The sequence below is a fragment of the Ictidomys tridecemlineatus genome, unplaced genomic scaffold (genome assembly GCF_052094955.1).
Source record: "Ictidomys tridecemlineatus isolate mIctTri1 unplaced genomic scaffold, mIctTri1.hap1 Scaffold_87, whole genome shotgun sequence".
Taxonomy (NCBI): domain Eukaryota; kingdom Metazoa; phylum Chordata; class Mammalia; order Rodentia; family Sciuridae; genus Ictidomys; species Ictidomys tridecemlineatus.
The window spans coordinates 375,980-389,343 of record NW_027526114.1 but is presented as its reverse complement, the minus strand read 5'-3'; the positions used below and the strand labels follow the sequence as shown (position 1 = coordinate 389,343).

General features: G+C 34.5%; 1 long non-coding RNA gene across 2 annotated transcripts; it reads left to right on the top strand.

The window, feature by feature from the left end:
- The first annotated feature begins 343 nt into the window (after positions 1-343).
- Positions 344-12,248, top strand: LOC144374760 (uncharacterized). 2 transcript variants are annotated; one of them, XR_013434071.1, is made up of 4 exons: positions 344-614; positions 724-797; positions 11,277-11,363; positions 11,916-12,248. It is a non-coding gene; the product is annotated as an uncharacterized LOC144374760 (long non-coding RNA). The 2 variants fall into 2 exon arrangements; XR_013434070.1 differs by having other exon boundaries at positions 344-797.
- Positions 12,249-13,364: the final 1,116 nt, after the last annotated feature.

Here is a 13,364-nt window from a genome sequence, read left to right as displayed (position 1 = left end):
ATTTAAAATTGCACCCCATTCCTTGTAAGTGACAGATATAAAAATTTCAGCCTTCATTTAGGTGCTTGACATCAGAGTGGGTGCTATCATATGAAGAACTCTTGGGATAGGTTTAGATTAAATGGCAATAAAATGTAACAAAGTGTAACAACCCTTCCATATAAGATCCTTATGTAGTATGTTTGTCAGTTTAATAATGTAACTGAAGTAAATAAAGCTTAATACTTTCAGTATAATTCTTCCAAATGAAATTAGATTTATTTCTACTGTAGTTCCTTACAGATGCTTAAGCTAAGGGACCCTGCTTTTATTTAAAATAAAATTTTCTGAAGCGAGGGAATAACCCACCTGCTCTAATTCTCCTATTCCTCATGAATCTCTATCCTTAGGAATAATATGATTCTTCTCCTTGAATTGGTAGAATATATTGATAGAAATAATTAACCTGTCCTTCAAACTTGTCAAAGTTGCTTATTATTTTTTTTCTTTCTCAAACAAAATCTCAGTGAGTTTTTGTGGAAGTGGGGTTAAATATTGCATAAGGATAAATGGCATTTTACTGAAAGACTGAAACAGCAACATAAAACTGTAACTTCCTCTCCCCAGGAAAAAAGGTAAATATTCTGAAAAGTGGTCTCATCCCACACTTCTAGAGACACTATCAACAATTCCGTAGAAGAGTGGCTTTGCAGTTTTCATTCTCCTCTTTTTTTTTTTGAATAGAGCCCAAAGAATTAACCAAAACACACGTCTACTCAGCTTAAGATCATATCTACCAGCCTTTCCCATATGTAAGCGTGAGTATATGACTAAGTATGGCTTCTGTATTATAAAGAGAAATAGCCTGTGATACTGAAGGCACATGTACTTGAAAAGTAGGTGCTTCCTCTTCCTTCCTTTCCTCCTTCCTGTTGCCAGAAGCCCACCTTTGAAGAGGTAGACAAGTGCTAGCCACTAATCAAACTGAAGGTGCTGTGACCCTGGGTAATGCAAGCACACGAAGGAATGTCTTTAGATCTATTAGAGATGAGTACAGATTCTAATTTGCACAGTCAATATTTTTAATAGTGAAAAATGTCAAACCCAAAGTAAAGAGAAAACTTAACAAACACCCAGGTGTGCGCCACACAAAATTAGCAAAAATTAACCTATTTTCTTCTTAGAAGTAATGGTTGTGTTGAACTTGGTGTGTATTTATCCCATTTGTTTTTGTAAGTGTACTATAAATGCATACATTTGATGCAAATGATGTGTTTATTGCATTCAGTAGTTTTATATGACGTGTATTATTTTATACTTTAGAAATTTCAAATGTCCTCTTTCTACCTATTGGTGTGTTTAATTCACTTACTTTCATTATGTTTATGCATATAGTATTAATATTTTCACATTTTTATTTATTTATTTTATTTATTTTTGGAATGGAACCCAGGGATGTTTAACCACTGAGCCACATCAGCAGGCCCTTTTTATATTTCTTTAGAAACATGGTCTTGTTGAGTTGTAAGGGCCTCACTACATTGCTGAGGTTGGCTTTGAACTTGCGATCCTACTACTTCACCCTTCGAGCTGTTATGATTACATGCAAGTGCCACTGCACGGGGCCTATGATTTGATTTTTATTTCAGCATACATCTTTTCTTTACTCATTTACAAGTTATGCCTTTTATATTCATTCTTTAGAGGTCAATTTCAAGTGAGATTTGTTAATAAACTTTAGGTAAATTAAAAATTCTCTATTAGACTCTTTTATTTAATTGATTTTATTTTTTAAATAAATGACAGCAGAATGCATTACAATTCTTATTACACATATAGAGCACAATTATTCATATCTTTGTTATATAGAGTATGTACATGCCAATTCATGTCTTTATACATGTACTTTTTTTTGCATTGCAATTCTTACCACACATATATGACACAATTTTTATATCTGTTTGTATATAAAGTAGGTTAACATCCAATTCGTGTCTTCATACATGAACTTTGAAAAAATCTTTATTAGACTCTTGAATGATAAGAAAATACCATTTAAATATGGATTGTATAAGATTTACCTTGTTATCTCCTTTTTTATGAATAATACCTGATTAGTTTCCTTAAAAGGCTTTTAAAATTACTTTCTTTACCATTAATTCTTAGAGTGAACATCTTTTGAGTTAAATCTAAGTTTTGCCTGAGTACACACTTTGTACTTATTGCCTTGGCCCAGTATAGTTCAGAGACCAGACACACTCTTTACTTAGCAGTCTCTCTACTAAAGGACATGCATGTGCACACACTCACACAAATTAAAAATAAGGTATTTCCTGAAAAATCAATGTGTCTACTAAGGAAGTGACCCTTAAAATCAATAATTTTATAGAAAATCTAAGTGATTTAGTTTATTGGTATAAATTTTTATTGAGTAATCATAAATTTTATAAAGAGAGTTTTTTTTGGAGACTTAAACTCATATGAACCAAATTTATCACATTGGATAGAAAAGGATTGCTAGGATATGTTTATAATAACAGAAACATGTCTCTAATAAAAGAGGAACAATGGAAAAATGGAGAAAGCATCAAAGAATTGATTCCAAAGGACAATATTCTGTTTCATATTTTCTTACAAATTAAGCTAAAATTCTCCAGCAGCATGTACCCAAATTTTCCACATTGCACTTTCATTTCATTGCATTCTTTTGATGACCCCTTTCTTTTATTTTAACATAAATGTTTATCCCACAAGTGCATCTCCCCTCTACATGCCTGAAATTCATAAATGCCTAACATTGTTCTGATGTCAACTTAATTCTATAATTGTTTTTTACTCATTTTTAGCATAGACCTTGTTAATGGATCATTCTGCATTTATTTGAATTGAAATTAATATAATTTTGTAGCAAATGTCATTCAAGCATTTCTGTTTGGGGACAACGACATGAATGCAAAGAGGTTTAAATATTTTCAGCTTTAAGATTACCATCAAGAGAGAAGAAAACTTTATTAATAATTCCAGATGAAAGATATAGAGTTATTAATGAAAAACAAACACAGCTTTCTGTCTGATTTTCAATATCCACGTTATGCAAAGCACACAGAGTAGATATTACTTCCCATATGTCTGTTTACATTACCAAAGCAGCAGAATTCACTGATTTTTCAACCTGTGAACTTTGAGAGCTTGCTTCTATGATGATTTTTAGCTTCATCTTTTTCAAAATCAAGTAATAGTTATATAAACTAGGAACCTGGGATCATTCTTGCTACTCTCTATTCTTTACCAGTTTTATCTAAATGGTCCCTAGATCAGATCTACTGTAGATTGCATTCTATACTTTTTTTTGGGGGGGGGGTGAGGGGTACCGGGGACTGAACTTAACTATATTTTATTTGTAAACAGGGTCTCACTGAGTTGCTTAGTGCCTGACTGATGTTGAGGCTGGCTTTCAACTTGAGATCCTCCTATCTCAGCCAAGGAGCAGCTGGGATGATAGGGGAGAGCCACTGCTCCCAGGTGTAAAACATTTTAAAAATTGACTTGGTACTAACCTGCATGGCAAGTGAAACATCATCTTTTTCCAATTCATTATCAGTTATTCCAGGGATTTTTTTCACTGATTTTTGCATTGCTACCTTCTTTCTTCTATTCTTTATTTTTTAGAGAGAGTGAGAGAGGAGAGAGAGAGAGAGAGAGAGAGAGAGAGAGAGAGAGAGAGAGAGAGAGAGAGAGAGAGAGAGAGAATTTTTTTTAATATTCATTTTTTAGTTTTCGGCGGACACAACATCTTTGTTGGTATGTGGTGCTGAGGATTGAACCTGGGCCGCACGCATGCCAGGCGAGCGCGCTACCGCTTGAGCCACATCCCCAGCTCTTTCTTCTATTCTTGATACTTAAATTCATGATATTTAAATTTAACTATTTCCCTTTTTTGCCCTCAAGACATAATATGTTCTTTCAAGAACATTTCTCATACTAGATTCTAATCTCCTATTTACTGTCATTCCAGTTAAAGTATCCCCTCTTTGGCTGACACTTTATACCCTGAAGACAGCATACTGGCTTCATATTGTAGTTCTCAATAAACAATTTTGAATTACTGAGCAGGTTAATTACCTGGCAATAATGAATATAGCAAAGATTTGTGCCTTGCATTGTTGCCTTGATAGATTCCTAATGTATCTCCAGAAAACCCAAATCTACTGCCTTAGATAAGGTGAGATAATGGGCCCATTATTCCAATGTTTCACATAGTTTTATAGCAAATCAAGTAGTTTTTCATGCTTGCATTGGGTTAATCCAAGCTGAGCTTAGAGATACATTCAAGCACTGTATGGCACCTATGATTTTTTTACCCCTTTGAATTACTGCAATTCCTTATGAAGAAGGGCTTATTTTAAATAGGCTTTTATCAGTAAGGTTTTGAATTTACCTGGAACCTCCTTAGTTTCTAATGCCAACAGGATAGGCTTGTCTCTTTGATTCAGAAAAGATGATGATAATTTAAGTCCATATGAGGCCAGATGTGAATGCTGAATTTAGGTAAAGATAAAAATGACAATTTCATAGCTGATTCTCAGATACAAAAAAGTTAGTTCCCCAAGCCATAAAGATAACAGCAACCAAGCAGCCTCATTTTCCTCATCTACAATCACTTGTTCCACTAACATTTTTTTTTCTCCAACACAACAAATTCCAAATTATTCTACTTATGAATCATGGAAGTCAGAAGTTATGGCTTTAAGGTTTAAAGAAGGAAAGAAATTGTTTCTTGAGTTGGTGCTAAATAGAGAATTCCTTTTCTTTACTTTTTTTCCCTTTTAAATAATTTATTTTCATTTTTTAAATTTTTTTGCTTTTGCCTATAAGGGTAACCAAGATAAAACCCATGTCTTTGTATGAGTAGAAGCCTATCAGATGATGGAAAAATGATCTCATCATGTAATTTTTATAATTTAAATTATAAAATATTTAAAAATTTATAAGCAACACATTTCATTATAACTCATAAAATAATGTTAATTGCTAAGAGCACAAACCATGTAGAAACACTGCTCGAGTATGAATTTTCTGTGTGTCATTTATTCATTAGTGACCTCTGAAAAGCTTTCTAACCTTTCTAGTTGGTAGTTCACTCATCTGTAAAGGTGAGATCACTATAGTAAATTTCACATAGTTAGGTTTTGAATATCCACATATTTCATTTTTGCAAGCCATGTAGAACAATGAATGGCACACAGTTAAGTTCAACTTAAGGGTTGAATAAGCAAGTTGTTATACATGTAATTATCATCTACCCTGATTGACACTATATTCACACTTTTTTAGATTTTCTGGATATAAAATATTACAGATGTTGAATTATTTATCAGTTGCTTCCTAATAAATTGCTCCCAATATTAGTGGCTTAAAACCATAAACATTTATCACAGTTTCTGTGGTTCAGGAATTAGGGAGTAGCCTTGCTGGGTGGTTCTGGCTTGAGGTCTCTCATAAGGTTATTGCCAGAGCTGCAGTCATCTGAAACTTTCCCTGAGGCTAGAGAAGTGAGTTCCAAGGTTGCTCACTCATATGGCTGGGAGAGAGGGCCTATCTGTTCCTCTCCACATGTATCTTTCTGCAAGGACACTTGGTTGTCGTCCCAGGTCAGTTAGCCTCTTTTCTCAGACAGTGACCTGAGATAATGAGCAAGATAAAAACTGCAAATGTCTTTGCTGGTCTACCTTCTCTAGGTCACACCTGTCATTTCCACTGTATTTTATTCACTAGGAGGAAGTGCTAGCTCCACCTGTTAATGAGAAGATGATCAAATAATTTGTGAATGTGTTTCAAATCAGTACCAATGCAATTGAGCCTCCTATTCCATTCTTTGTAGTATTTTCCTCTTTACTCCTTCTCTCAAGGTGTTCACTATCCTGAAATTGACAGGCCCAAAATCTCCCAAATCAAGTTGTAATTGAGCCCCTAATGCTGATCTCCTAACATGTGAATGTGAGTGCCTGAGCTACCAGAATTACTGTCCAGCCTCTTATAACAGTCTGAATATTAAGTATAAAATGATGAAGTGCCTTATAAAAGATTAAGACTTTTCATATGTATCATGACATAAAGCACTAGGTACTTCCCCTATGATGATCTCTGAAGCTCAGGCTCCTTGAGTACATGTTGGTGCTGTATGGCGAACTTCTAACCAGTGGATATGGAGATGTTAAAGATGGTGTCAGACACTGCCATTATACAGCCTTTAACAATAACTGATGGGGTGCTCTAATTCTCTTTTCTCATCCCTCACTGCCTCTTGGCTCAGATCACAAAACTGTAAATTGGAAGCAGCTTGTTGTCTGAGTAATTGCTTAGGGAGGATGTGTTGAGGAAAACACAGAGACCCTGCATCCGTATCGGGCTTGACATGAACTAGAAATTAACTTTTATTACATTAATCCAGTGAAATGTCAAAGTATATTTGTTATTGCAATACAGTCTGTCCTATCCTGACTAATACGGAAAACATAAAACAAAATGAAAACATGTGGCATTAGTTGAGAGATCACAGAAAATACAGAAGGCTCATGTATTAGAAATTAGAAAGATGGTCATCAGTGTTACAAGGTCAGAAGACATTTAGTAATACTAGATCGGTAGTCACTTGGGAGGAATCCTAAAAAACTAAGAAATGTAAATGAATAAAATAGAAGCATAGATATGTGGGTGTGGACATTAACTACACTTAAATCACTGAAAGAAAAAGAAGTTTGGAAATGGATTGGCTGGTTTATAAGCATAAATTTTACCTTTGCAACATTAGATTTTAAATAGTAAGGGCTAGGTTTACAGAACTTTGAAGAACAAAGTCATGTAATGTTCATGAGTTGGATAAACTCACATGGAGCAAAGGACAGACTGGAACTATGGTTTGATACAAGTCCCAGCTGGATAAAGGATCTTAGAGAAAGAGAATTAAAGTCTCTTTCCCATCTGCTTATTGTACCACCATATATATATATATATATATATATATATATATATATATAGTGCATTTATTTTAATTTTTTATTTAAAAAAATATATATATAGGTACATATATTTAGTGGTACATATATATCCATATATCTATATCTATATCTCTATCTATCTATCTATATATGGTGGTACATATATATACATCTAATAGTGGTACATATATATATATACACACATACACACACACAGACACATATGTGTGTGTTTGTGTGTGTGTGTATAGTGATGCATATAGATATGAGGCAGACATAGGAATGATGATGGAAAATTAGCTGTCATATTAAAACTAAGGAGAGAAATGTGATTTCTGACACAAGGAACTGACTAGAAATACATATATCAGAAACCTACTAAAGTTTCAGCAGTAGTATATTGTCAAAAATATCTGACAATTTAACACCCAAACAAGACTTGGGTTTCCATTGCCAGGAGGCAGGGATTACCTAAGGAACTCCCATTCTCCGAGTAGAGAATTCATGGACAGGGGATTCCATATGCATGGTAGATTCATGGACAAAGAGAAGAGTACCCCCTCAGGACCTGGAGTTTATGAGAACATTCATTGGAGATTTTTTTTTTCTCCACAATCCTAAAGCAAAGTGCTTTCAAAATGGTGCCCGGTGAGATTTCAGAGTTTCTACCAATAAGTGCTGCTCACGTCTTCCATTTTTCTCCTCTTTGTTTGGTATATTTATTGTAGGTGTTCTCCCTATGTCAGGAATGTTTTGGTAGACAATTCCTGGGGTTACCAGCACCCCAGAAAAGCAGATTCCCACTTGGAGGTGTGAGCTGCCCGGGTAAATAAAAAGTCTGAATAATCAGTAAAGAATAAAAGACAAAGCCAAAAATTAGATTCAACAGGGGAAGTGTATCAAAGGTTTCAGTGAGGGAGGAATCTTGAGGTAAATTGGCAGGTCATTCCTATCTCTGGATGGGTGTTTGAACCTAAGGCTGTGAGCTAAGGCAGGTTGGCAGTGAATGGGACTTTCTCAAATGGGGAATTTCACTCAGGAATTCACAGCAAAGCAACTTTCCTGCCTCAATGGCTCAAACAATGTCCATAGTTCATATAGGGCTCCCAACAGGCAATGGGACATTTTAATTGACAGGTTCTTGGGTCAACAATGGCAATATCTAGATCACCACACATTTCCTATGATCCTCGTTTTTAGTCATATAGTCAATGGTGAGAAAGGACTGGATAGAAGTGACTCCTTTGGCGAGGTAAAAATATGCTAAACACATGGAAAGAATAAAACAATTTGATGACCACAATAGTGGACTGTTTTTTAGTACATCATATACTTAAGTCATGCCAATGGAGGGAGGAGATGTTAGTGAGATCCATACCTAGAGCTTAAAACATTTCTCATGACCGTTTCCTTTATGTGGAGTACTAGGAAGCTTCAATTTCCAGATTGTAGAACTAAAAGATCATCAGAGCATTTTAGGTCTTATGCACATTGATGTTTCTTACGCAGAGATCAACTGACAAACACACACGTATGTACTTACAGATACATGCATACAGTGTTTGCAACTTAAGTACTTTCCTATGTTATATTAGTAAATGCTCCTTAGAGCAAGAAGGGTGGGCCTGTTGACTTTCCTGTCTGTGAACCGTGGGCAACAAGATATAATTTTCCTGCCATTTGGAGTTTAGCAAATCATGTGTTTAAAACACCAAGCAGAAAGTGACAGATGTAATGTTGATAATTGTTAGGTAGGAGTTGTAATGCCATTTCATTTTCAGCATATGGAGAAATCATGAGGAATATATTGTTCCTCAAGTGGTACAAATGGTCTTTCATCAAATGAGATATTAAGTTCAGAGTGTCCTTATAGAATGTGTCATTTGACAAATGTCTTTCCTGAATTTTAATGTAACATGCCACTTGAAACCAAAAATAGAATAAGAAAATACAAATCTCAAATTATTGAATAGGTTTCCTTTCAACATTGTGTAGCTAAAAGAAAACTAATAAGCATATTTTTAAAAATAATGGATATCTAACTCTTACAAAACAACATTTTTGTCAGCTAATCGTAAATGAATGAGAAACATATGGATTAAGTTTCCATCAAAAACCCATACATTTAAAAATTCAAGTAAAACTTGTTTGGCAGAAATCTTTTTATATTTTGCCAATTTCAAAATATTTGAAAATAATTTGAGTGTTTTTAACATAAAAAGTCATAAGATCCTCGTTTTTTAATAAATTATAAAAACGATGAAAAAATCATGAAGTGATTTCTACAGCAATAATTATCATGCAAATTATTGTCATCTTGATAGCCCCATGGATTATTTCAAAAGTAATTACCTGAAGGAAAAGAACAGCATGTTCTAAAAATCAACAGCATGTTGGAAAACTTAGGAAAATATTATGAACTAAAGATATGAAACTATGTTGCTCACTTTCAAATATAAAATGGGCAGGATCTTCCAAGTAAAAAAACACTTCATATTACCAATGGCATGCTTTGAGGTTAGTATAAGAGAATACAATGTACTGTATATTGTTGGTTTCAAATAGTAGCTAAACAATTTGTCTTTAGCTCTTGTTAAATTAAATGAGATTCTTTTGGAACTTGACAGGAAGTAATGATGATGGTATCAGGAAAATTTGGGATAGTGATAGAAACTCCACCAGTCTTAGATGAAAACAAATATATTTCAAAAACTGAAAAGAAACATGTTGGATCATGCATTTGAGAAGTCCAGGTCTTGGGCTGATTTTTGTTATGGCAAAATCCAGGGCTTACTCTCTTATTTCCTTTCTCTGTGTTGGTATTTCCTGAAACCGCCTGGCTCCTATGTTCCCAATATTACAGTATAGAGGAAAGCAGACAGTTTCTTTATACCCAGTTCCAGCAAAGAGCCTAAGAAGACTGTGATGGTGCTGTGTGATATGTTCATCTGCTTAGTGGTGCCTCAGTCTTGAGAAACCCACCAAGCCACAGGGAATAAGGAACAGGCACAGTATCTTCCAAACCAGATGGATGGGGGTGAGGGTCCTTGGTTTTTTAATAAGTAGGGCTAATATTTCCAAAAGGAATGAGAAAGATGACTGCACAGACATCACTTCAGAGATCACATCTCCTTATATCATCACTTGGGGTAGGATTTTAACATGTGTTTGGGAAGGGACATAAATATGCAGAACTTTGTAAGCAGTGAAATTTGTCCTGAGTTTATCTTCTGTCTCACCAATTCTGCCTGCAGAATAAAACTGGCTATGGATTTTGAGGTCAAGCTTGTCATCTTTATATCCTTTTTATGATGGAAAAATTAGACAGATAAGCCATATTCTTTGTGGTTTTACATTAGAAGATCTTCATATAAAGAGGCAGGATATATGAAAAGATCCTGACACTTGATTTCTGTGTCACTGTGTTCCATGAGAATGATTATCAAAACAAGTATTTTTTTCTTCACTTGGAACAGAGAAATGTGATCTCAAAACATGAGTGTTTTATAGGTCTTGAGTATTTCCATGCACTTTGAATATTAGGTCACAGGGAAAAAATTAAACCACAATTCAAATTTCTAATAAACAGACCAAGCTATCAACACCATTTCTATTATAATCAGGTTAAAGAGTTAAAAGTTTTATAAATTTAGTGTTATTTAAAAACAAATGACCAAAATGATGTATTAAAAAAAAGAAGAAACTCAAAGCATACTACTTAAGGTTAAAAAGATAAGTGAGGGAGGCAATTTTCTTATGTATGGAAAGGTATTTTAGTAAGTATTTAAAAAATCAAGACGTATGTTAATTTTTCAATTTGCTTTGTGACTTCCTGAACAATTTTAAAGGAAGCATTTTTCTTGAATTAGTGATTTCTAAAAAATAATATTTAAAGGATATTTTCATAGATTTTTGTCATATTTTCAAAGAATTTTATTTTTCTAATATTAAGTAATCCAATCTTCTGTTCTAAATTCAAATTTTTTTTCCAATCTTTTTTTTTTGTATAAAGAGAATACAATGTACTGTATATTGTTGGTTTCAAATAGTAGCTAAACAATTTGACTTTAGCTTTTGTTAAATTAAATGAGATTCTTTGGGAACTTGACAGGAAGTAATGATGATGGTATCAGGAAAATTTGGGATAGTGATAGAAACTCTACTTCACCAATCTTAGATGAATACAAATATATTTCAGATTGGTTCAAATGAAGTTGAACCCAGGGGTGCTTAACTGTAGAACTACATCCCTATTACTTTTTATGTTATTCTTATTTTATTTTTCTTATTTTTATGCAGGCTTGCTTAGAGCCTCACTTAATTGCTAAGGCTGGCCATGAACTTGAAATCCTCCTGCCTTAGCCTGCAGAGTCTCTAGGATTACAGGTTTGTACCACCACATCCAGCTTACATTCTGCTTTTACCAAACTGGACGACATGTCTTTGTTAGTGCTGCCTAATCTATACATCCTGTTTATATTTTCATTTGAACAGCTTTCATAGATTTAAGCAGTATTTCTGTAATTCTTGAGATAGTTTATGAGTGATTCAAGAAGTAGGCATAAGATAATAATACCTGTAATCTTTGAATAATCAGGTTGACCTATATGTCATGAAAATCTTACTAGTAGAAATACATCAACCATTAGACATTATTAATTAATATAAATTTACATTTCTTGTATAGCATACAAATACATAATAAGATATACGATGAAATTTCTCCAAGACTATTTGTGTGATAAGCATTATTCTAAATATTTTGTGTGTGAACACATTTAATTCATAGGGCTACCTAGTAAGGTGATTATTATTACCCCCATTTTATGAAACCTGATAGTTGATTGACATCTGTAGTGGCGGGGCAGGTGCACAGCTGCTCATATATCCTTCACTGGAGAACGGTCCTCCTGTGAGGAATGTCCTCCTCTTTCACAGAACTCACAACTTGGGAAAGTATGCACATGGACCCTGAGAGAGGAAGGAGACACCTGCCTGGTCAGCAGATGGGCCAAGTGGACTCTGGAAATCAATGGGTGGCAGGTTTGCAGGCTGAATTGCCCTTGCATCCACATGGGCCACATTTAATGATGAAGAGAGTGAGCACAAAAGCTTATGAAGTGGCTAAATTCACGCAAGTGGTTAAAAAACTCCTTCTCCTTTGGCATATCCATCAACAGCTGCCCTTCCTGTCTCTCATCAGTTGACCTTTTCCACCTCTTATAAGGAACACCTCTCTGGTTCTCTGAGTCCTTTTTTTGAAGATGCTCTCACTAGGTTAAAGGTAAGGTAAGGGGAGCACTTCCTTGTTTTTCTCTTTAAAGCTACCATATTAACTATGACCAAATTTTCTTTTTAAACATTTTCAGAATTAAGACTACATTTAAGGGAAGTCTTCAAGAAGGTTGTGATTTATTTGAGGGGAGAGGCATGAAAAGAATTACAAACCAAGACTGTATGCTAAATTTTATAAAAGAGATACAAATATATTTCAATCCCTATCATAATAATTAGAGCTATTCAAATCAGATCTATTAGGAATGGTTTCATGTAGAGTTAGTAAATGTGTTAGTAATGAATTTAAGAGGTGTGGGTGGAAAAGAAGGATGAACAAAAGCGTAGAGGTGAACTAGAAAGAGCAGAAAAACAACTGTCGAGGGAAATATACAGGAAGTTGAATTGAAGCCCTACATGGATGCCAGACCAACTAATCTCCCTGACTACAGAGTTTGTTAGATGATGGGAAATTTGTAAATCCTTTTAAAAAAGGAGGTGAGGCAAGGTTGCATTTGTGTTTTAAATCTCTGCAGGAAAACGTAGAAATTCTTTAACCAAAATACATCAATGAGTTGCATAAGTTCAAAAACCTTCAGAAAATTGATATAAATTTTCAAATATTTTATATCTTTTTGCATTTCCTCTGAAGAAACACGATGATTCAACCGTTTAACAATCATTGGATTCTGCTGTGAGAAAATTCTACATGACGAATCCCATTTTTGCACAGTCAGAGCTTTCTGAGCAAGGAATAGAGGCACTGGGGAGCTAAAGGAGAATTGAATACCAAAACACCACTGGAAGTCAAAAACTACTCCTGAGAGATATAAAGACTTAGCTCTAAGGAACCATTTGTTTTTAATATGTCCGGGTGGTAAAGCAGTGACCTTGTTTCTAATCCCAAAGACAATTCCTTTGCATTCTGTAACTTTCCCCCTCTTTCTCATAGAGGATGGCAGTTTGCTAGTAGCTCTTACATAAATGCCAATTTTCAGAATTTGAGGGCCCTTTTACTGTGGTGCAACATACATTACATGACAGGCAACAACTGGGTTTCATGGTATTCACTTGTAGCAGCATGAGGAATGAACACAAAGTGCTTTGTGAGAA